Source organism: Neophocaena asiaeorientalis, unplaced genomic scaffold (assembly GCF_003031525.2).
Source record: "Neophocaena asiaeorientalis asiaeorientalis breed wild unplaced genomic scaffold, Neophocaena_asiaeorientalis_V1.1 scaffold36, whole genome shotgun sequence".
NCBI classification, from domain to species: Eukaryota; Metazoa; Chordata; class Mammalia; order Artiodactyla; family Phocoenidae; genus Neophocaena; species Neophocaena asiaeorientalis.
The window spans coordinates 1,245,894-1,270,210 of record NW_020174149.1 but is presented as its reverse complement, the minus strand read 5'-3'; the positions used below and the strand labels follow the sequence as shown (position 1 = coordinate 1,270,210).

Genomic DNA, 24,317 nt, shown 5'->3' with positions numbered 1-24,317 from the left:
GCATATGGTATTTGTTTTTCTCTTTCTGACTTACTTCACTCTGTATGACAGACTCTAGGTCCATACACCTCACTACAAATAACTCAATTTCATTTCTTTTTATGGCTGAGTAATATTCCATTGTATACATGTGCCACATCTTCTTTATCCATTCATCTGTCGATGGACACTTAGGTTGCTTCCATGTCCTGGCTATTGTAAATAGTGCTGCAATGAACATTGTGGTACATGACTCTTCTTGAATTATGATTTATTTAAAAATTTAATACACTACTCTCATCATGCTCTGTCTTCCATGAACTCTACTTGGCACTGGTCCATGGACTAGGAGAGGGCAGCTTCTGTGAGATGCGCGCCATAGTGTAGACGTGTGAATGGTGGTGAGAGGAATCTAGTGACGCCCCCTTGTTTGCACGGCCTTCTGTACACAACACACAGCAGAAGCTCCTCTGTGATCGGTTCATGTGTCTGAGTTAGTTAACCTTGCATCTTTGGCTTAGTAGGACTGTCATTACAGAAAAAGTAAGTAGCACAAAAATTTATGCTCTAAAAATGTTATGTCCTGTTTTAATGGGAAGATGTGAATCAACATGCCTTATATATAGGGAAAGGATCAGAAATACTAGAAGATTGTAACAGGCACGGGAACCACAGACCCTTTGGCATTATAAAAACATTCTGTGCACACCATGGGTGATTTACTGATTCTTACTTGTTGACAAACTGATTGCATACATGCCAAATGAGTTGGAAGCAGAAGTAAATTCAGATGTAAACAAAACCATTATGGAAGATACATTTTCTTCTAACAGGAACCAATAAACTCAAGTATTCTTTCAACATAATGCATCCTGTGCCTCAAATATCCCCACGTAACTGGAAATATATTTTCCAATAATTTATTTCTTTGGACGGGTCCTCCATTTATAAAATGCTAACAGGGCATATGCAAGTTCTGGCAAACAAAGACTCTGATAGTCATAAAATACATTAATGTAATATTAAAGCAATTGAGCCAAGACAGACTGCCAAATTGTTTAAATTCCTTCTCCCTTTTCCTAGTCCCGATTCCAACAGTAACTATTTTCCAACATCCTCATTTATTTCTTCTCATATCTCCAATCTCTTTAAAGAAATGAGGAGCTAATGACAACTAATGATTTGTGATTCACCTTATTTTTAGTAATTGTGGCATTTCCTTCCTGCCCCACAGCACAAATAACCTGTTTTTAGAAAATAATACCAGTCTATTTTCTTGCTTTTGCTGTGTTTACCTTCTTATCCGAAGGAATAAAACCAAATTCCTGCCCAAAGTGCTTAATGCTTACTGCCTACACAAATGATGAGCATTTCACTCTACCTAATATACTTAAGAACCATGCATCCAGTAGAAAGAAACTCCAAGGATCCCAGTACATAAACAAATTCCAGTCCTCTTCCACCTTGCCCTGCTCTGTAGCTTGCTTTATTCCCTGTTGCTGACATCTTACACCCTATAATACTTTTCTTTGTTTGCTCCCTACTCTTTGTTTCCCTTTTACTTGATGTATCTCCTGTGTCATTCATCTCTGACTCACCTTATACACCAACCTGCATTTGCCCTCATCACAGTCTACTTCTGGAGCTTGATATCTATCTTTTCTTCTACCCGCAAAGCTAGTTCTAGACCTTGAGACACTATGTCAGTCCTATTTCATCCTACAAAAGAAAAGTGGGCTCAAAACTAAACAAAGATGAACTACTTACTAAATAGTTAAACTTTTTTTTAGTGGTACCTTATTTCCAAATAAATCATTTTTTAAAATAATGGTGATAATTCCTTAACTTGAAACAATTTGAGTCATTCCTTTTCTTGGAGTCTGTTATGCTAAATCCTCTATCAAATAGCTCTATGTAGCACAGCTTGGGGTTTTTTTTTTCCATGCTTTTCCATAAGATTGGTTATTTACATGACCCTCAAATGTTTGACTGTTTCACTTGTATGTCATTTTCTTCCTTACAATAAACGTCTGTAACTCTTTCAAAGCATCCTTCAGCTCAAGCGCCTTCAGTAATCAATCAAGCATATCCTTATGACAGCAGCCATGTGGCCTCACCTATTTCAGAGTGCACATGCAGGAGCTTGATTTGTATAGAATTTATATTATTACATTGTTCTAAGGAGAATTTTCAAGTGTAAGGTTTATCTCCCCAACTGGACTCCAAGCACAAGAAAGAAATCAACTGTGTCCATATATCTTTGTGTTGCTTGAAAACCTAACATATTTCTGATAGGAACATAATAAACATCAACAGCCTGGCTTTGTAAGGAATCAGTCTCCCTTTTCATACTTCAGGTTTATTATGAGAACACATTTCTTATTAGTGTATCAAACAAAACTTGTCTGTAGCCTAAAGAGTAAGAACACACTAAAAGCTTTTTACCACCCATAAAAAGAAAAAGAGAAAATCTCTCTATATCATGAGAGTATGGATTCAAATGACAAACAAATGAGATGGGGAATGAAAATAAAATATCACCAGAGAGAGATCAAAGCTTTATTTGTTCTTTTGAAAATGTGGAGATTTGGATGTTCAGAGTTATTGCCTGAATTGTTTGTCAACAAGAGAGATTTGCTGCTCTCTTTTGCATCGAATGATACTTGACATGGGAGCATATATTTTAAATACCATTGTCAAATAGGCAGTGAACATTATGCATTCACTGATGTGTGTATAGCATAAATGCTTAATTATAACAATAGTTATTGCAAAACTTTATATAATACGAGAAGGCGTAGAGATCAAACAAGGGGAGTAGAGAGTCCACAGCTAATATTTAAGAGGAATTATGTCAATTATAGGGAATTATTTTATTACCATTTCCAGTATTCTTGAAAAATAGCAATAACAAGTTGTTGTGGATCTTGATATAGAAACTTTAGACAGATTGATTGATTGATTGATTGATTAAATCCTCTTAAATATGTGATTTTTGCAACCACAGAAAATAGGAATGACACAAAGAAGAATATCTCTGTAGGAAGAAGGAAAGTTGATATAAGAACACAACTAAAGGAACTTAGGGAAGAGAGAGAAGAGACACTTTAACACTGATTCACACTACAAGGATTAATGTTGCTTTATCTCTATATACGCATGAATAGACCTTCCATTAAATCAGTGATTTCCAACTCTAATTGTACCTTAAAGCATCCTGGGGAACTTTCACAAAATACTGATACCTAGGTCAGGTCCGACCCTCAGAGATTCTGATTCAACTATAAGTTTCCCAGGTATGACTGTGTCTTCATTGTAGCCAACCATTGCAATAGGTAATTTTAAAGGAAACTTTACTTTGTTCATATCAAGAGTGAGTACACCTCAACCTACATTGCCCATGAATAAGATGACTAACCATTGGACCCATCTTGGCCTCTTTGCATTAGTGCCTCTTCATCAGGGACACAGAAAACCTGTGAAAATCATTCCCAACCTAAACTTTGATTTCTCTCAGGGGATCGTTTGAGCCATAGCTCTGGTTGCTCCACCCAAAGGCCACCATATGTTCAGGCTTGGAGTAGCCATGCAAGAATGATAAAGCATGCAATTTGTCCTCTCCTCTGATGTTCTTAGAATATGTCTGTAGCTGTAGTCAGATGCTTCCAGTGACCATTTGCCTGGTGATATCTATAGATAACCTATAACTTTGCTCTTTTGTGGGGAGAAATCAAAGCAGCATTGATATGAGCCACCTGAAAATTAAAAAAAACAAAACAAAATATTAATTAGTGCTTGCTTTGAAAGCACATATACTAAAATTGGAACAGTACAGAGAGAAAAGACTAGTGTGGCCCCTGTACAAGGATGATATGCAAATTTGTGAAGCGTTCCCTATTTTTATCAACAGATGATTGGCTTAAGAAGACGTGGTATACATATACAATGGACTATTACTCAGCCATAGAAAAGAATGGAATATTGCCACTTGCAGCAACACGGATAGACCTAGAGAGTATCATATTTAGTGATGTAAGTCAGACAAAGACAAATATTATATGATATCACTTATATGTGGGATCTCAAAAATAATACAAATGAATCTATATACAAAACAGAAACACACAAACATAGAAAACAAACTTGTGGTTACCAAAGGGGAAAGGGAGGGGAGGGGTAAATGAGGAGTATGGGATTAACAAAGTACTATACATAAAATAGCTAAGCAAAAACGACTTACTGTGTAGCATGGGGAACTGTATTAAATATCATATAATAACCTCTAATGGAAAAGAATCTGAAAAAAAAATAACTGAATAGCTTTGTTATATACCTGAAACTAACATAATATTGTAAATCAACCCTACTTCAATTTTAAAAAACCCCACTAATTAATGAACTAGCATCGTGAATATATGCAGCCTAGAGCCCTAGTCAAGACAATCACTGGAAAACCTAAAACTGGTCATGTGACCCAGGAGTCGGTCAAGAGTGCTATATATCAGGGCTTTTTGCTTCAGTATTCCACACTGGCAGGTTCACGTATGATATGGCCACAATCCACGAGTCACATTCCATGAGGGCCTCTCATTCAGTAGCCTGAAACACAGAGCTAAACATAGAGAATTCTTTAGATAATGTTTCCAAAGTGAGAGGGAAAAAATGAGAATACTGACATTTTTCTCTCTTTACCTTTATTTCCGTCTTCTGCCTCACTCTCCCACAATCCTCAGGGATCATAAAGCTTTGGTTATTCTTTTACTTCCTCTGTGTCAGCTCCTCCTTCTTTCTCTTCCAGTTTCAGGGTTAAACTTGAGGATGGACAGTATGGGAAAAAAGTCCATCATAAAATCTAGCCATTGATGTTGTAAGTGGTGCAAAAGAGTCCTTAATTTCTTTTTCTCTTCCAAAAGTTTGGTTTTAAGCAGAATATATTGCTTAAAAATTATATTTTGAATATTAGTGGTTAAATAATAACTCTCTTTTCCCCTCTCTTTACAATGCTTTGTAATAGCCCTAATTCTCTCTCTGTCACCTGTCTTTTCTTAGACTTTGGACTTATTTAAGGTCCCATCAAGGTTTAAACAATCTACAATTCTATATTACTTCCCTATGCTCTCTTAGCAAATTGACACAATTTTGGTGACTTAAAACAACACGCAATTATTATTTCTTAGTTCTGTAGATCCCAAATCAGGGTGAGCTCAACTGGGTGCTCTGCTCAGGGTTTCACAAAGTGTCAGCACTACTGGACCCTTACCTAGAGGCTCTGGGAAAGAATCTGCTTCCAAGCTGATTCAAGTCGGTGGCAGAATCCAGTTCCTTGTGGTTGTATGACTTAAGCCTCTGTTCTTGCAGCCTGTTGGTCAGGAACTGCTCTCAGCATCTAAAGGCCGCTCTCAGGTCCTTATATTGTGGCCCCATCTGTCTCAGTAATCGATAAATTCTCTAACTCTGTCTTCTGCTACCAGTCAGAGAAAACCTGTCTTGTAATGGCACATGGGATTGTTTCAGACTCAGGTGGGTAATCTCCTTTTTCATTAACTCAAAGTCATCTGATTAGTAACTTTAATTACGCCTCCAAATTCCCTTTTGCCACATAAGGTAACATAATCAAATGTGCGGTATCTCATCATATTCACAGTCCCAGGGATTAGGGAACAGAATCTTGGTGGGTCATTTTTAGAATTCTGCCCAAAACAGTTCCTTATTTTAAATCAGAAAACTGAACCGTGGGACTTGTATAACTCTATTGTTTACAGTAGCCTTAAGAGCTTCTCAGAGTTCATAGAAGCTGTGATAAGATTATTCCAGGGATGAAATAATATTTATACTTTTTAAACTTCTATTGTGAGAACAATGATAATTTTTTTTGTTGGTGTTGTTGTAGAGGCCACATGATTTATTAAAAGAAGATGGCACAACATAAAGAGATGTCTGAACTACAGGCATACCTTGGAGATATTGTAGATTTGGTTCCAGACCGCCACAGTGAAGAGAGTCACATGAATTTCTGGTTTCCTAGTGCCTATAAAAGTTACTTTTACACTATACTGTAATCTGTGAAGTGTGCAACAGCATTCTGTCTTAAAAGAAACAATGGACAAACCTTAATTAGAAAATACTTTATTGTTAAAAAAATACCATAATCTGAGCCTCCAGTTGGTCATAGTATTTTTGCAATAGTAACATCCAAAAATTGATCATAGATCACTCTAACAAATATAATAATAATGAAAAATTTTGAAATGTTACCAGAATTACCAAAACATGATACAAAGACATGAAGTAAGCAAATGCTGTTGGAAAAAATGGTGCAGATGGACTTGCTTGATGCAGGGTTGCCACAAACCTTCCGTTTGTAAAAATCACAATATCTGCAAAGTGCAGTAAGGCAAAGCATAATAAAACAAGGTATGCCCGTAAAATTTAGTTTATAAATATTTAGCTTTTTGGTATTCTTTACACATGTGCTCTTTTTCATTATGAAATCCGGTGTTTAATTCTGATGCCTTCAAATTATAGAAAACATATTGCCTTCATTTTTACTAAATATTATTATTACCATTAGCAAGAAGGTATGAAAGAAGTAACACTACTTTCTTTGCATACGGTTGTTATTTCATTATTCTACAAATCACTTGAATCACCTTCTCCTAAGAATGTTGAAATTCAGAAAATATGAGGCAGATTATGTTAGCCTTACCAAATCCTTGATGATCAGAGTAGTATTTTGCAAAACGAGGATGAGACTAGGTTGATACTTGACAACATAAAAAGTTAAGTGAAAGAAAAATAAAAGATTAAATTCAGAACGAGTAAAATGAAGTATTACCTTTTTATCAGCTACTTGGCCTGCATAATTTAATGAACAAGAAAAGTCAGTGATTCAAGAAGAGTTGTTACTACTTGCATTAAAGATATGGTAGAATTGCTGTCCTCTCCCAAGTATTCCTCCAAGCTTTTTGTTCAACTCCCCCCAAAAAGTGCCAACAAGGCCATCAGAAATAAGCATCTGCTCATTTCAAACATGTAAAACTCATTTACATGCTAGGATATCTATGTAATACATAGATGGAGGTATAGGGTCTCATTAGTGGGTTTTGAGAAAAGCAATACCATTATTGGAGCAAGGCTTCGTTTCATTCATTTACAAAACGTTTACTTGATTTTATTCTTATATAGCTAATTAGTGTTTGTTCTGGGCAGTGGTGAAAAATAGAAAGTTTGAAAGGAAACAAGTGATCATCCAGGCTCACAAAAGCTTTCACTGTCAATATAATATTAGATGTGTTTGTTCCAGCTTTCTTTCTAAGATTTTTCATAGTTTTGGTCATATATGTATACTGATTTATTCACTTACTATTACAATTTCTTCATAAAATCAGTTTTGTCTCATTGATTCATCTTACATAAATTTCATCATCAATAATATTATCTTACACTTGATTTTCACTGTGCTTGACTTAATGTCTTTAAATTTGAGTGATTTAATCCTTTCATCATATGCTAACTCTTCCCCCATTAATTTCTTTTATTCAACTGATTTCTGCCTAATGCACTCAGTTATAGAAAATTTTGAAATAAAATTCATTAGCAGTATTATTATAAGTATTTTTCCCTGTTTCTATAGCAGCTCTTTATAACCGTTAAGCATGCAGAAATGATAGTGATGCATTTATGTATTTTTGACACATTACAACATGTAACTGAAATTGTTTTTTTAAGCTATTTCATGACATTTACCATTAATTTTACTCTAGATATCTAATTCCAAAAATTGAACAGTTCTTAGAGAAAATTTAGGATATTGGTTTAGCCAAAGTCATCAAAAACCTAGTAAATTATAAAAGGCCTAAAAGCTCATAAACCTCTGTTTCCCCATCCAAAGTTACTGTTTCTAAATATTTATTTTCTTGATGAAACAGAATTTGAAATAGAATTGCAATGTAAACCAATCATGAGTAACAAGAGTGGGGAAAAAGTAGCAGTCATACTGCTGTTACAAGGTGGCCTGCTCTGCAAGGGTGTGTCTCCAAAGATTGCTAGCAGAGGCTCCAAAATCTTTAAAAATAAATTAATGTTTTTAACCAAAGTATCTGGAAGAGATGTGGAAATGAGTATTTTACCACTTTGCACACAGCCACGCTTTGTAAAAACTATTCAAATTTTGGCCCCAAATTTTCCTTCATCTTGGCTGCTGCTGAATTTTCTCTGTCTTTTAAAAATATGTCTCCCTACTTTCCCAGACTTTCTAGGTTATTTTCTGTTTCCAGAAGTATCATCATGTCCCTTCTCATAGGAATCCATCTCTCCCTTCTCTGTCCTACTTCATTCTCTAATTTTGATTCTAATCAGCTCAACAAAAGCCTGATTGGACAAAGAAGAAAAGAGCCTTCCTCCTTATAGGCAGTGGATCTGACTGTGCACATCTGCTCTTAGGTGCAGTGAAATGAGGTTCCCTCACACCCTGTCTCTTCCTCTGCACACACACACACAGACACACACACACAGACACACACACACACAACTAAACTCTCTCAGTAGCACTCAGACAGTATAGATGCAATACCCCCATCTCTGGCACATACACACAGACATGCCTAAGTTTGTGATGGATGAGGACAGTGGCTATAGAAAGTAGAGCACAGATTCAGATATATCTTGGGGTCTACATACCCTGGAGAGGGCACCAAGTCTCATTCCTCATCTTGATCCTTGAGTCAGCTCTGTTTGTGATACAGGGATGGTCTTGTGGAATTATACTGGAAAAACTTCACTGGGCCCCCAAATTGCTATGGGAGAGTCTAAAACTGTACCTGCCCTGAGCTCTAAGAAAATAAATAGGTTTTCTATCTCCCTTGCTTACATTTGGTATTTTCGGAGTTGTCTTATGGCTCTGTAAATATCAAAGTACCACATGAGGGATTAAAGGGATACTCGTATTAGTTCCAGTTCACTGGTATAAGAATTTATTCATTCATTAACTCAGCAAATACTTATTGAGTTCCTGTTATTTTCCAGGCACTCTATTAATTTCTGGAAATACTGCAACAAACTAAATACATGAAACTGTCTACTCTCAGTGACCATACATTACAGTATGGAGAAACAAACAATAAGCAAACTACTTGTTAGGTGGTATACTAGTCTCAGCAAATGCTGTTAAAGTCCATAACAAAGAATGAAATAATGCCATTTGCAGCATCATAGATAGACCTAGATATAATCATACTAAGTGAAGTAAGCCAGACAGATAAAGACAGATACCACGTGATATCGCTTATATGTGGAATCTAAAAAAGAATGATGCAAATGAACTTATTAACAAAATAGAAACAGACCCACAGACATAGAAAACAAACTTATGGTTACCAAATGGAAAAGAGGGGGGATAAATGAGGAGTTTGGGATTAATATATACACACTACTATATATAAAATAGATAACCACCAAGCATCTACTGTATAGCACAGGACACTATACTCAATATAAAGGAAAAGAACCTGACAAAAAATAGATATATATGTATGTATAATTGAATCACTTTACTGTACACCTGAAACTAACACAATATTGTAAATCAACTATACTTCAATAAAATAAATTTTATAAAAACTAACTGGGCTTCCCTGTACCAAAAAAAAAAAAAAAAAAAAAAATCCAAAAGCTGGCTCAATTTCTTAGTAAGACCCAAGGCTTACATAATGCCAATAGTAATAGCTGACAATAGTATAGCTTCTACCTCATAAAGGCACTGCTCCGTATATTTTACACATATAAACTGATTTAATCTTCATGGTCACCCTAAACAGAAGATATTATGATCATTCACATTTTATAGCTAGAAGAACTGCAGTAACACAGAGATTAATTAATTTACCTCCAAATTTTGCCAGGATAAAGGCAAAGCCAAGATTTAAACCCAAGAAGTCTATTTCCAGAAAACATTCCTGAAAGCATCTTGATATTGAGGGCAGCATACTCCAAACTGTTGTGACATGCTGTAAATATACCACATTGGAGAGTGAAGTCCATATGTCTGGTTTATCTTAAAGCTAGCATTTCCAAAGGTCATTCATACACCTGTTACAGTTCATGGAAAAATCTTCATGGCAAAAAGAGAAAGTTAATGACAATTCATAATTGTTTCATAAAGCTAATTTAGATAATAAATGAATCTCTTAGGATCAAGAATCCTTTGGGAGTTAGATATAAAAAACTATTATTTTAATTTATTTTATTGAAGTATAGTTGATTTACAATGTTGTGTTAATTTCTGCTATACAGCAAGTGATTCCGTTATACATATATATACATTCATTTCATATTCTTGTCCATCATGGTTTATCACAGGATATTGAATATAGTTCCCTGTGCTGTACAGTAGGACCTTATTGTTTATCCGTTCTTTTTTGTTAATTTTTATTGGAGTATAGTTGCTTAGCAATGTTGTGTTAGTTTCTAATGTATAGCAAAGTGAATCAGCTATACGTATACATACATCCTCTCTTTTTTGGATTTCCTTCCCATTTAGGTCACCACAGAGCACTGAGTAGAGTTCCCTGAGCTATAGAGTAGGTTCTCATTAGTTATCTATTTTATACATAGTATCAGTAGTGTATATATGTCGATCCCAGTCTTCAAATTCATCCCACCCTCCTGTCCCCCCTTGGTGTCCATTCGTTTGTTCTCTACATCTGTGTCTCTATTTCTGCTTTGCAAAAAAGATCATCTGTACCATTTTTCTAGATTCCACATATACACATTAATATATGATATTTGTTTTCCTTTTTCTGATTTACTTCACTCTACCAGAGAAAACCATAATTCAAAAAGAGTCATGTACCACAATATTTATTGCAGCGCTATTTACAATAGCCAGGACATGGAAGCAACCTAAATGTCCATCAGCAGAGGAATGGATAAAGAAGATGCAGCACATATATACAATGGAATATTACTCAGCCATAAAAAGGAATGAAATGGGGTCATTTGTAGAGATGTGGATGGACCTAGATATAAAGGAAACTTCTTAAAAATCCGCTTTGGGAAATATTGGCCTTGTACACCATTGGTATTCAGTTTTGTTTTCTTAAATAATAGAAATATTTATTTAATAAAAATCTTAAGCAGAAGCCCTATATGTAAAATTAAATAAAAATCAGCAGCTGAAGAGTTGCACTGACTGAAGCAAGGGCAGCAGAAGTGCACATCTCAGAGTTCCCTCCGCGGCTCTCTGCCCCTGTTACTTTGGCAGCCCCTGAGGTGCTTCCTCTGTACTCCTAAGTCTTTGTATACCACAGTTTGTCAAAAGACCATTACAGTTTTTCAAAATAGGTAATGCTTTGTTCTACATTTAATTTCACTGGTTTAATGTAAGCTTCAATGGCCAAGTGTGAGCAATGTCTAAACCTGATAGGATGGGGCCCTGCTAGTTTCTAGCACTACAGGGACGGTCTGATCTCCTCAGACTTCCCAGGTATCCCAGCCTCAGGGCAATAGGTCACTCGGTGGCTCTAGATGCATGGTTTCCAAGTTTTCTAAATCTTCTCTTCCCCACAGTTTTCTCCATATTTAGTATTTAGTGCATTTCTCATACTACTCACAATTACCTACCAACAAAAATGACCTTGTCAAAGAATTGTTACATATAAAATCACTTCTCAAATGCTTAAAGCTTGCATTCCCCCGAGACAAAAACCAAACTCCTTAATTTGTTGTTCAAGATCTTGCAGAATCCATCCCCAGCCCAGTCTCACTGCTGTTTTGTCTCTCCCATATCTTCTGCATGAGATTTATTACTTTTTTCATGATTCCCACTCATGTCCATCTCTGTCAGGCCTTCATGCCATCCATCCTGCTATCTCAGTTCTTTCTAGAATCCATTGCCCATCTTTATTTCTCCAGACTCCTATTCATCCTTTGAATTTTCTACTCAGGATGGTATTTATAACTTCCCGAAGGCAGTAATATACGAATCTTTTCTTAACACTACTGATACCAAAGAACATTGTATTCTACTTTATCAGTATTCCTGTCTGTCTCTTCCGTTAGACTGCTCACATGTTCTTGTTTGTCTAGGATATTTCTCAGTTCCCATAGCAGATTAGAACTAAAGTTTTAGAAAATTAATCAATGCATTTTTCATAACTTTTATTATGTTTGTTTCAGTGTATCTACAAAGCCTCAAAAATATCTGAAAAAATAGGTTTGATTTAAAAAGCAGACAATATTTGTTGGCATGGAAATTTTCAAATGATAAGCTAAATGTTGAAATTTTCTCTTGGTTACTTTTAATGTTACTAGTGTAGATTTTGGCTGCTTTTTTGTTAGCTAAAAGCTTCAACTAAGATATTATTGTATTTATTCAGATTGTGTTTGACTCAAAGTGTATACTTCAGGAGTCTTCCATAGAAATGTTCCTATCTTTAACACCATCCTTCAAGAATAATGATTCTATTTAGAGATCTTCCCTGCTTTATTGGTTCATCACATATTTATTTGTTGCTACAGTTTCTTAAAAACACTCAAATTGTTTTTGCTTTGTTTTAGTCACATTCATTTATTTTTATCACATTCATTAGTATAATAAAGTTTACATATGAGATGAGTATAAAAACTTATCCTCTTCATCAGTTTCCTGCATATCCATTTTGCATAGAGAAGAAACAAATTATAAAAATTAATTCCAGGCTATATGCCAGCTTCCAGATTGAAATCAGTTAACACAGATGAAGAAACAACTGATGGTCTGGACTAGATTGTTTGATTTTGTTGTTGCTAATGTCATTTGTTTTGTTTTGTTTTCTGGAAGAAAAATGAATGCTAAGTGATGACTAGTCCTTCAAGAGCTTCAAATTTCCAGAGATCCTGGCATATCACCTGCTTCTCTATTGCTATGGTCCTATTCTCCCTGTACCCACAGGTGTGTAAACAACATGAGAAATAATGAGAGGGAAGATAGAGGTGTCATAGAAGGAAGGTCCTTGATTTGCACATGGGAAAATAGATAAGCAAAGATGAAATTAAGTGGTTAGAAAATTGAACCTTTGTTATAAAATATTATTATAAGTAGTTATGAACTTTAAGTCACACATGAAATACACTATAGTAATAGAGCATATAATACACATACTATCTAACTGGCAAGGAAGGTTTTAATTTTATCAAATTATATCCCAAGGAGATCCCTAGGAAAGCTTTATGAGTAGAAATCACAACTAAAATAATCCATGGTGTTGTTCCAATATCATAAAAACATGCATCTGACTCAAGATTGAGTTTGTACAAAGAAACAGCCCATTGCATATTTCCTCCCTTAGAAAATTCTCTCCCTAAATTACAAACACACCCACCTCCAGTTGGACTGACGGTGCCAACTCCCAGCTGGAGCCTGGTTTGGCTATTCCTTGGGCCTTTGTCCCACTTTCTTTCCTCCCTCTCAGAGAGATGCATATAGGCTGTCTTCACCTCATTTCTTCTGCTGGTACTTCTTATAGTTATGAAGGTACATCTCTGATAATCTTTTCTTATAAATACACATAAATTCTTTGTAACAACTCTCTACCCTTTGTGTTTTCCATTTTCTGGGAGGTGTCTTAGGAAATCACTTCCGGTATAAAATATTATAAAAATACCTGAATTATGAATGAAAGATAAGACTACTTTTTGTGCAAAGCATGTTACTAATGTACTCATTACATCTTCCTCCAGACTTCTCTTCTTACCATATACTCTGTCTTGATTAATGGCACCATCAGATGCCCATTTTAACTTCCCCATCTCTCAAACCAGTAAAGAGGAAATCATAGAGGTTCATTCCTCCCTCACCCCAATGATAACAACCAGTAATTGAGACCAAGTGTCCATCTCTTTATCATCCCTCATATCTGAACACTCTTCCTGTTCCTCAAGAGTATTGGATTATTAACTTAGTTCTCTTGTTTTCACCATTTCAATATTTTCCTAATTGATCCTGCCTCTTTTGTTACCCCTTTCTTACCCATCCTTAAGATTGTCATCAGAGTAATGTTAAGTCAAAAATGAGATCATGCCATGCCTTTGCATACAATTCTTCATTAGCTTCCCATTTCCCTAAACTTAAATCCCATCTTCTTGGCATGGCACATGCAGCTTACTATAATTAAGTTTCTGCTTGCCTGTCCAGGCTCATTACAATCCACTCTACATCACACTCTGTGTATTCCAGCAATCTCAGAAGTCACCGTGCTGGTTTGCGCCTTCACAGATGTTTTCTCTGCACTTAATGGACTTCGTACTCTCAACCCTTGCATTCTTTGCCTAAGCAACTATATTCTAAGAGTAATGCAACATTACTTCTCATTTAATTGTTTTAATGTTGCCCTGTGTACTTACTAATGTTACTTTCTATTATTTTTTATTGCAAATATATACCCTTACAATTGTACTCTGAGTTAAATAGGCCTTTGTGAGCTAGCCTAGAAATCATACCATTATTTATAAAGTGTTTCAAAACAAAAGCCACAAGTTCCAAATGACTGACTGGAAAGCAAACATTTGGAACATAACCTATTTGTAATTTTGGTCCCAGTGGTTATATCTCCAAATGAAGTAACAAGATCAAACCTCAGAGGAAGATTTGTTTGTTGTTAAAACATATGGTGCTGGTGATGTAGGCATGAGAGAATAAAGGAAGGTATATCTCTATTTAACTTCTTAAATTAAATGTTAAATGCTATTTACACACAATAAAAATTCTGGAAACAACAGGATTTGGCTCTAAATTTAAATAAAGTAGTAGGGGATTGAACCATTAAATAAATAATGGATGGCAAATGGTAGGTTTCTTACTGTTGGAGTGGGAGAATATAGATAAGGGGAGAAGTATGTTTAGGGGAGAATTATACACACGCACACATGCACACACACACACATACATACACAGGTTAGTATACATATGTATATTATCTTGCTTTGTCATCTGAGAGGGCCTAGAAGGCAATGACACCCCAGTAGCACAGAGCATACTTAGCACCCATATCTTGGTTTCTAACATCATTCTCCAATAAAAGAAATCAAGGATCATTAGAGAAATGCCTGATGGCCTGATTCTAGGGCTGGGCAGTGAATATACAAGATATCCTGGAGCATCTATAACAAGATAGATGCTAGAAAACAAGGAAGTGCTCAAAAACAAAAACAAAAAGACATCGGTGGTTGTACGTCAAAGAGACACAGGAGTCAAGTGAAATAGCTACCAATATCCAAAACTAGAAAAATGTGAGCAAAAAAAATATAAAGAATATATAAAGTAGTACTGGATTATAACCCAAAGTATAAAATAAATATCCATGAGTCCATGATGATATTAAAAAGTGATTGAATAAAGAAAGAAATGAGAGCATAGGCAAATCTTTTGTGCAATAGCATCCCAAATAATTTATGTAGATATTCAGTCCTCTAGGAAGGGGAACATAACTGCCCACTCCTTAAGTCCAGGCTGTGCATCGTGACGTTTTTTCCAAAGAGTATAATATGGAAAGAAGGGAAAAAAGAGTAAATTTACAGTAGAGAAACCTGACAGACCCTTTAGCCAGGTGAGAAAGTTTAACCTTAGCAGTGATAAATTATGTTGATAATATATACCTTTGCTATGATGTAATAAGGATGGCTGTTAACCTCTGTGGTCTTCTCCTCCAAACCCCATAACACTAACCTGATCATGGCGAAACCAGACAATTCCCGACTGAGAGACATTCTGCAAAATACCTGGCCAATATGCAAAATTGTCAGGGTTATCTAAAACAAGGGAAAGTCTGAGAAACTGTTACAGCATAGAGGACCTGAGAAAATACGATGACTAAATGTAATGTGGTATCCTGGATGAGATCCTGGAATAGAAAAGTAAAACTAAGAAAATTAGTAAAACAAAGAAAATCTCAGTAAAAACTAAGAAAATACGAATAAGCTGTAAACTTTAGTAGATCATACGTATCAATATTGGTTTATTAATTTTTACAAATGTATCATACCAGCATGATGTTAATAATAGAAGAGATAGGGAAAGTCTCTTGACTACAAATTGTGTGCATTTTCAAAGAAAATATCTTGTACCTCCCTCCTGTATTTTCTATATAGAAATAGTGAGCTTGTATAGTGTTTTTGTATAAAGGAACTTGTATCAGATGTAAACCTTTCATCCTTTGGGAAAAACATTGCATTAAGTTCAGCTGGCCCATCCCACTGCTAGTGTTCACACCCAGAATGTTCTCTTATGTCGTTCTTGTTCACTGGCTATTGACTGCAATTCTCTCTCATATTTAATGCTCTTGGAGTATCCTTCTGACACATTTTAGTGAACAGACACCATTATCTATCTCCCTCACGTGTTTTTTTAATCGCCTATTAACATTACCTTTACCATGCCTATCTGAACCAATACATTGTGCTTTTGGATGATAGCTCTGAATGGGAGGTTCTGAATAATACAGTTTAAATATAACAATTTAAATTTAGTAGTATTTGAACTTTTTCCAATATAGAGAGTCTGGTTATCACAGGCTATTTACTTTATAGCAGTAATATGGCTTTTTTTTCTTATTATTTAAAACATTTACAACATAAAATGACAAAGAACAAAATGAATCAATACTCTATTAAGTAGCAAAACTGTGTGAATGGCCTCAAGGGGAATTTGAAAATCTTGACATAATGAGATACAAAATACAATTGACTGATAAGGAGCCAGGACTGAGGCCCTCACTACCATGACATTTAGGTTGGAAGATATCTGTAGTGTGCTTCCATCTGACTCAACAGATGGGCATGGTAAAAGGTGTGTGCGCATGGTGTGTGCGTGTGTGTTTATATAAGCTAGACCTGCTGTAGCACACTGAATGCAATTCTTTATTAGAAATGTTCTGTATAACTTTTCATAAGCAATATATGTTTTATTGATACACATTTGGAATGCTTAAAGTATGAGCTAGAGGCCATCATCCCAAACTAGATTTGGGAGATACACTGAGGACCAATTAATCAACCATTAAATTAACATCATTTTTTATTTCTATCATCACTTATTTATTTAAAGTAGTAACCTTTTTTGTGGTTATCATTACATCCAGTTAATAAGAGGTGTGATTGAATTTCACACATATGTTAATTTCACATCTTATTTTCTTAGCTGTGGCTCAGCCTCATTAAGTCCTTCAAAGAAAATTATAACATTTCTTTGAAAGGCATGGAGTTTTATTTAAACTACAACACTACCTGATCTTTTTTTAATGAAAGAATGACAGAATCCTTATTAAGGAGGTTGCTGGTAGTTGCTTTTTGTTTTTAGATATTAACTAAAGTTCTATTTCTAAGCATAATGGTAATTCCTAATGCTTACATGTGACACACATCCCTAGAAACTTTTAGTAAAATATCTGTATGACATCAACATCTGTTTTACCTTCAGGAGTGTCATTTCTACTGGCAGGAACAGCCACCCAGATGCTTGAAGGAATCACCTATGTAGAAAAAGTGTTAGGCTATATCTACGTTACAGATTTTTGCTTTAATTCATTTAAATTGTTCACAGACTGATTCTTTCAGCCATTGCTTAATGAATTCCTTCTGCCAAAATACTTCCTCTCCTACTGTATCTCTCAAAATTTGACCCATCCTTCAAGACTTAGATTAAATGCTATTTGCCATTAAATTGATCCTAACCCTCTCAAATACGTATGATCCCTCATCCTTCAGAATGCTGGTAACCTTTTTTTTTTTTTTGCTGTACGCGGGCCTCTCACTGTTGTGGCCTCTCCCGTTGCAGAGCACAGGCTCCGGATGCGCAGGCTCAGCGGCCATGGCTCACGGGCCCAGCCGCTCCGCGGCATGTGGGATCTTCCTGGACCGGGGCACAAACCCGTGTCGCCTGCATCGGCAGGCGGACTCTTAACCACTGCGCCACCAGGGAAGCCCCTGGTAACCTTTTAATATTATATTTTTGAGATTTTATTATATTCTGCCTTGAATGACAGTTGTTTCTGTACATGTCTTGGTACCAAGACCCCCTTTTAGCCTGTCTCTCCTGGAGAGGACTGTCTGCCCCTTTATCACCCTTAGCCTCACCTGGCACAGGCCACTACATCCTCCAGGTAAGGTCACTGACCACAACCTTATATTTCCACCCTGTGCTGTAAGCTTGTGCTCTTCCTACCCCCCGGTCTGTCTTCTCTAGTCCTCCTTCTTTGAGCATCTATTATTTCTAGTATGCTCCCTGTTCATCTAATCCTAGCTAGTCTTCTACTCATTTCCTATCAATAAACCTCAGAGCTTCTGGGGAGGATACTCTAATCCCACAGGGTTTTGAAGAAAATGGGGAAGTGGAATCTGCCCTTCAGAATGGAAGCATATGGGTGCCAGCTCCAAGTGTGCATGCATGAAGAAAGATGGAAGACAGACTGGATGCAAATATGCACGGAAAAGAATATTCCATGGACTGGAATCACAACGGGTGAGAGAGGTCATCCTCAGGAGATAAGAAGAGCAGAGGAGGAGATGTTATTTCCAAATTTACCTAATCTTAAAAAGTACCTTGCCCACTTGTTAAAAATGGAGATTCAGGAGACCCGCCCTAAGCCAGGAAAATCATAGTCCCTTGAGGAAGGGGTCTAGAAGTCTGATTTTAAGAAGTTCCAGAGTGATCCTTAAGATTGGTTAATTTTGAGAAACCCTGGATAAATTGATGGTAAGGTCACAGAGACATAAAACGTCAAGAGAACCAGCAAGCAGGAGCAATGACCTTCCTCATCCCACAATGTGGGATAATTGGACTAAAAGCAGGGGCGCAGAGCAGAGTCCTAATGCACAGAGTGCTGTGGCTTCCTGAATGAGCCTGCATTAACTCTGCTGGCTGCAAATACTTCTCAGTAAAATATGAGGAAAAAGGCTTTTACCATAAGACTACCAAGATTCTGTTAAATATGTTTAACCATTAAGGAAAATGTGGGAAACTGACATGTTTTCTTCTTCTGAAGCAATCATTCACTATGAGTATTTAGCCATAAATTTACTTTATTCTCTTTTCTGTTCGTAGTTTCTCAGCCTACGGCAGTGGACTTGAAAACATTATTTGAACGACATATGGAGAAATCACAAGATTTCCATTCGTTTTAGAGCAAAGCCAATAATTTATGTTTTAGAGACCATCAGTTTATTTTAAGAGAATCATCCTAGACTGTTCCTTACTGATAAAACTGAAACAAGCACAATTTAACTAAAAGTTCTTTATAAAAATAATACATATTTCATAATATTAATACTAAACTGTCCCATACCAATGGCATGTCAAGTTGCTGTCCCTATTTTAACCTAAAGCCTAGCACTGGAGGAAAATAATAAAATTCACTTATTCATCATGTTTTATTTATTTTTTTCAACTGGATTTATAATCTGGACTATCGAAAGAGAAAAGTGTGGACAAGGGCAATTCATAATTAAAGAATTTGTCATAACTTGTTTTGTAGTATCTACTGATTTGATTATTACTTCTCCAATAAAGAATTCCATTTCTCATTCAGTGCACACAGAGTTAATTGTAATCAAAGCATTTTTATTGCCTTATGCTTAATATAGTTGATAGTTTTCTTAGTAAAACATGAATAGCTGTTTGAAATTAAAAATAGCAGTTTTTGGAGAATGGGGGATGAATGAATCAGTATATCAAAATGTTTTTCCTTTTCATAAAAAGCTTATTTAATTTTTAACACTCAATTCAAAAAGCTTACAAAGGGATAAGCAGAAGGGAAGTTTGGCTGTGTATATTCTGACAGTCACTTACTAAAAAACCATTTATTTCCAGATATTTTCTTTAGGCACATAATTAACATTCAACTTAGTCTAATCCCTTTGAAAGTTTGTTAACAACTATATTTTGGTTCATCTCTCAGTGATATGTAACAATAAAATATCTTTTTTTAACTCAATGCTTAAATGAGAAATCCCTTGATTATTCAATACTTTCATCATTTCCTTGAGTAAGAGTGAGAAATATGTTATTTGCTAAGAAAGAATCCAAGGTTCTAGAAGACTTTTGGAATGGCACTGTCTTTTAACACAATCCTGTTGTCCCAAGAAGACTCAAAAGGGCATCAGGGTCTGCAAAAATTGTTATTAAATATCTTCTTACCTATTCTGTCCTAATTCAAGACATTTTCTTTTTTTTCCATGAGACTTTTTTAAACTTTTATTTTATATTGGAGTATAGTTGATTAACAATGTTGTGTTAGTTTCAGGTGTCCAGCAAAGTGATTCAGTATACATACACATGTATCTATTCTTTTTCAAATTCTTTTCCCATTTAGGTTATTACAGAATAGCATGTCAATCCCAAACTCCCAATCTGTTCCTCCCCCGCCACCCCACCTTTCCCCCCTGATAACCATAAGTTCATTTTCTAAGTCAGTCTGTTTCTGTTTTGTAAATAAGTTCATTTGTATATATATATATATTTTTTTAGATTCCACATATAAGCGATATCATATGATATTTGTCTTTTTCTGTCTGACTTACTTCACTTAGTATGATAATCTCCAGGTCCATCCATGTTGCTGCAAATGGCAATATTTCGTTCTTTTTGATGGCTGAGTAATATTTCATTGTGTATATGTATGTACCACATCATCTTTATCTGTTCCTCTGTCAATGGAAATTTGGTTGCTTCCATGTCTTGGCTATTGTCAACAGCACTGCACTGAACATTGGGGTGCATGTACCCTTTCGAACCATGTTTTTTTCCAGATACATGCCCACGAGTGGGATTACCGGATCGTATGGTAGTTCTATTTTTAGTTTTTTAAGGAACCTCCATACTGTTCTCCATAGTGACTGTACCAATTTACATTCCCACCAACAGTGTAGGAGGGTTTCTTTTTCTCCACACCCTCTCCAGCATGTATTGTTTGTAGACTTTCTGATATGGCCATTCTGACTGGTGTGAGGTGATCTCTCATTGTAGTTTTGATTTGCATTTCTCTAATAATTTGGGATGTTGAGCATCTTTTCATGTGCCTCTTGGCCATCTGTATGCCTTCTTTGGAGAAATATACATGACATGAACAAAAAGATAGATACGTTTTCTGGATGGTGGTGAAGGTTATCTAAATTCAAAATATACTTGTCTTAAGTTGTAGTTTCAAGAAATATAGTTTTATATTCTATGATACATATAGGTGTCTGACTAGAGGAAAGATGCATTATTAACATGGATTTTACCTTTAGGCAAGATAATTGTGATTATGATTGATTCATATTTCATGTAGAACAACAGTACATCATTAAGCAATGGATTGTAGAAGAATAATGTGAATTTGATTATTTCAGTAGATCAGTGTTTTGATCACAGTGTTTTGTAAGGTGATCCCAAGATAGATCCCCAATTTCCTGATGAAATTCTAAATGAACCTTTAAATTCTGAAAAGAAAAACAGCATCAAAAGGTATCCACTCCAATAACTTTACTGCTTTCCCTTTAATCTTGTGGACAGACTTTTTGGGAAAGAATTTCATACTTCCTGCCTTCCCTTGCTCAAGTCTCATTCACACCTCAACCCACTAGTGTGCTAAACCAGGTTTTGGTGGTAACAAAAGTCAGCTCCTAATCTGCAAAATCCAATAGATCCTCTGTGGTCTCAACCCCCTTGTCTACTGTAGCATTACTGCTGCTGACTCAGGTCTTCTTGAAGCATTCTCTTCTTTTGTGTACATAATATTACTTCCCTTGATCCTATTTTGTCTGCTCAGTACTCTCCAGGGTTCTAGGCAAGATCTTCCTCTCTCCTTATTTTATAATCCTCTTTGTAAAAAGAAATTTTTATTGTAGTATAGTTGATTTATTGTTGTGTTAGTTTCAACTGTACAGCAAAGTGTATAATCCCCTTCTTACACAATCACACATATGGCCATGGTCTGTATGCCAATGACCCCTAAAACTCCACCACCAGGCTCCAAACTCTTTCCTACATTCTTGACATTTCATTTCCATCCAGTTTCTGCATATAACATCCAGGCATTTCAAGTACCAGATGACCTAAATAAATGTGTTACATTTCCACACAGGCACACTCTTTCTACTCCTGAGTAATCTGTGTCTCTTTAATGGCATTACCATCCATCCGCATCTTCAAGAATATCCATTATGTTCTTTCAGACTCCTCCCTACCACCACATTAGATTTGTCGTCAATTCCAGTTGATTCTTACTCCAAAATATCTCAGGGTATAAAGTCAACTAAGAGTCGGGATAAAATAAAATCAGTGAGCATTTGCAGTAGTGGTGGAAAAGGAAAAGGAGGGGACAGATTAAACACAATTCTCTTCCTATCTCACCATCCCCCCCTTGATTAAAATTCAAGTATGTCTCCATATTTCTTACTGGATAATATTCAAAACTGCTAACAAGGCATGATCATATCCAATTCTTTTCCTAAACGCCCTACATTTTTTTCCCCTGTTGAATGACCTTTTATACATGAGTATATCTTTCACTTCCATACTGCTGTGTCTTTATTCATTCCATTTTCTTCTCCTACGATGTCTTTCTCTTTTATTTTCTTCTGGAAACTCCTTCTTGTCTCCACCAATTCTTTCCCTGGAGCCTCCTGTGACAACCCACAAGTACCATTCCATCCTCTGTGCTTCCAGGACTTTTGTAGGTCTCCTGTGGCCCCTTCTTCACTAGACAAAGCTTACTTCCCCATATGTCTGTCTGCAAGTTTTGACCTCTTCAAGGATGGAGACTGTTAGACACTTAGCACATATCCACCCAGAAAACAGACACTGAAATGATAAGTGAATGTTTTGTTTAAAGAATATTCACATTAGGTAACTGTAGGGGAAGTTAGTTGATTCTTCAAATTCTTTTTATACCAATAATGGCCAAACCAAATTTTCTCATGTTTAATCACAGTTACCTATTTGTCCTACTTCTTGTAGCATAAACTGAGTATAGCATTTGGTGTTCCCTTAGTCACACAGATCATAACAAATGGTAAAGGCTCAATAAAGAAAACTTCACTGGGAATGTGATTGTTGTCATAAGGGGGACTACATGCTTCTATTCAGTACAGGCTCTGTCATGCTAACAGTGTAAAAGCATTTGCTCGTTCAGTCAACACATGTTTACTGAAAACCTGAAACAGCTACAATATGCACAATATAAATTAAAGAAGGATGATTTATCTTGTAAAAGATCATTCCTAGTCTTTAGTCATTAAGTTCTATACAGGGAGCAATCTTCTATTGCTAACACAGTAACTGAATGAGTAAAGAGCAAGGCTCCATAGTTACTGGCTCCTGGAGCACTTTACAGGATTCTATGGGCAATTCTCTTCTCCTTTGGTCTTTTGAAGATCCTCTCTGTGAATCCAGTCATTTAAATCCAACTCTATAACACTCCTGGGAAGGGAGGGCAAATAGGAGAGAAATGCCCTTCAAACAGAAACTCACACACTCTGGAGATACCTGAGAAAGAAAAGAAAGGAGATAAATGCCTACTTCTCTGCTCTACCTAAGCCCAGTTAAATGAAATGGGAAGAGAGCATCATTATTACTTGACATTCTACAAGGATGAATCATTTCCCACTTTCCTTTGTAAATGTGATGGAAGCAGCAAGGGGCTGATTGTGATGAGAAAGATGGATGGTCAACAACCCAGAGGATTTCAGTTCCAGAATCTCAGCAAGCCCAGGCACAGCTTGCTGTGGCCTTGGGTAAGTCATTTCTCTTCTCTAGGATCTGAAGGTTCTCACAGTCTCTTTGCATAATGATGCAATGCATATGGTGTCCCAGAAAGCACATCCCTACTCTTGTGAATTCCATTTGCCAACTAATTCCAAGAAAGATTAGCAGGTGTACCATGAAACATCAAGGGACAATTTCTACACTGACTCAAAGAAGTGGTAGTTTAAAGAGGCCATTTCATTTGTAGACAAAGAGAAGATAAAAGCTTTTTACTCAAAAGTACTGTTACTAACTGTTGTTCTTTAGATAAAGGATTTGCTGTGTCACCACGCACAATGGGCAACTTCTTTGGATGCAAACTAGGAGTTTTAAATGTACAAATTGTATAATATATGTAAATTTAAAGCACTTCTAAGTAACTATCGTATAAATGATTTTTGAGTGTAATGTATAGATAGGGCCATACTATTTAAGTGCTTGATTTAGTTAAACTAGAAAGTAAACTTAGTAAGATTTAATGAGCTTCACAGTGAACAACAGTTTACAAATCCTATTTCAGAAATTCATATGCAAAATCTAATATCTTATAACTTGTATACTTTTTTCCACAGTAGTATGTTTGCAT

At 35.9% G+C, this 24,317-nt stretch overlaps 1 protein-coding gene and 1 non-coding gene across 2 annotated transcripts in view; both read left to right on the top strand.

Moving 5' to 3' along the window:
- The window catches only part of ZNF804B (zinc finger protein 804B), a 477,650-nt gene that overhangs the window by 209,200 nt on the left and 244,133 nt on the right, over positions 1-24,317 (top strand). The gene's annotated exons all lie outside the window — the stretch shown is intronic.
- On the top strand, positions 3,771-3,881 carry LOC112406334 (U6 spliceosomal RNA). The gene has a single exon (XR_003004537.1). It is a non-coding gene; the product is annotated as a U6 spliceosomal RNA (small nuclear RNA).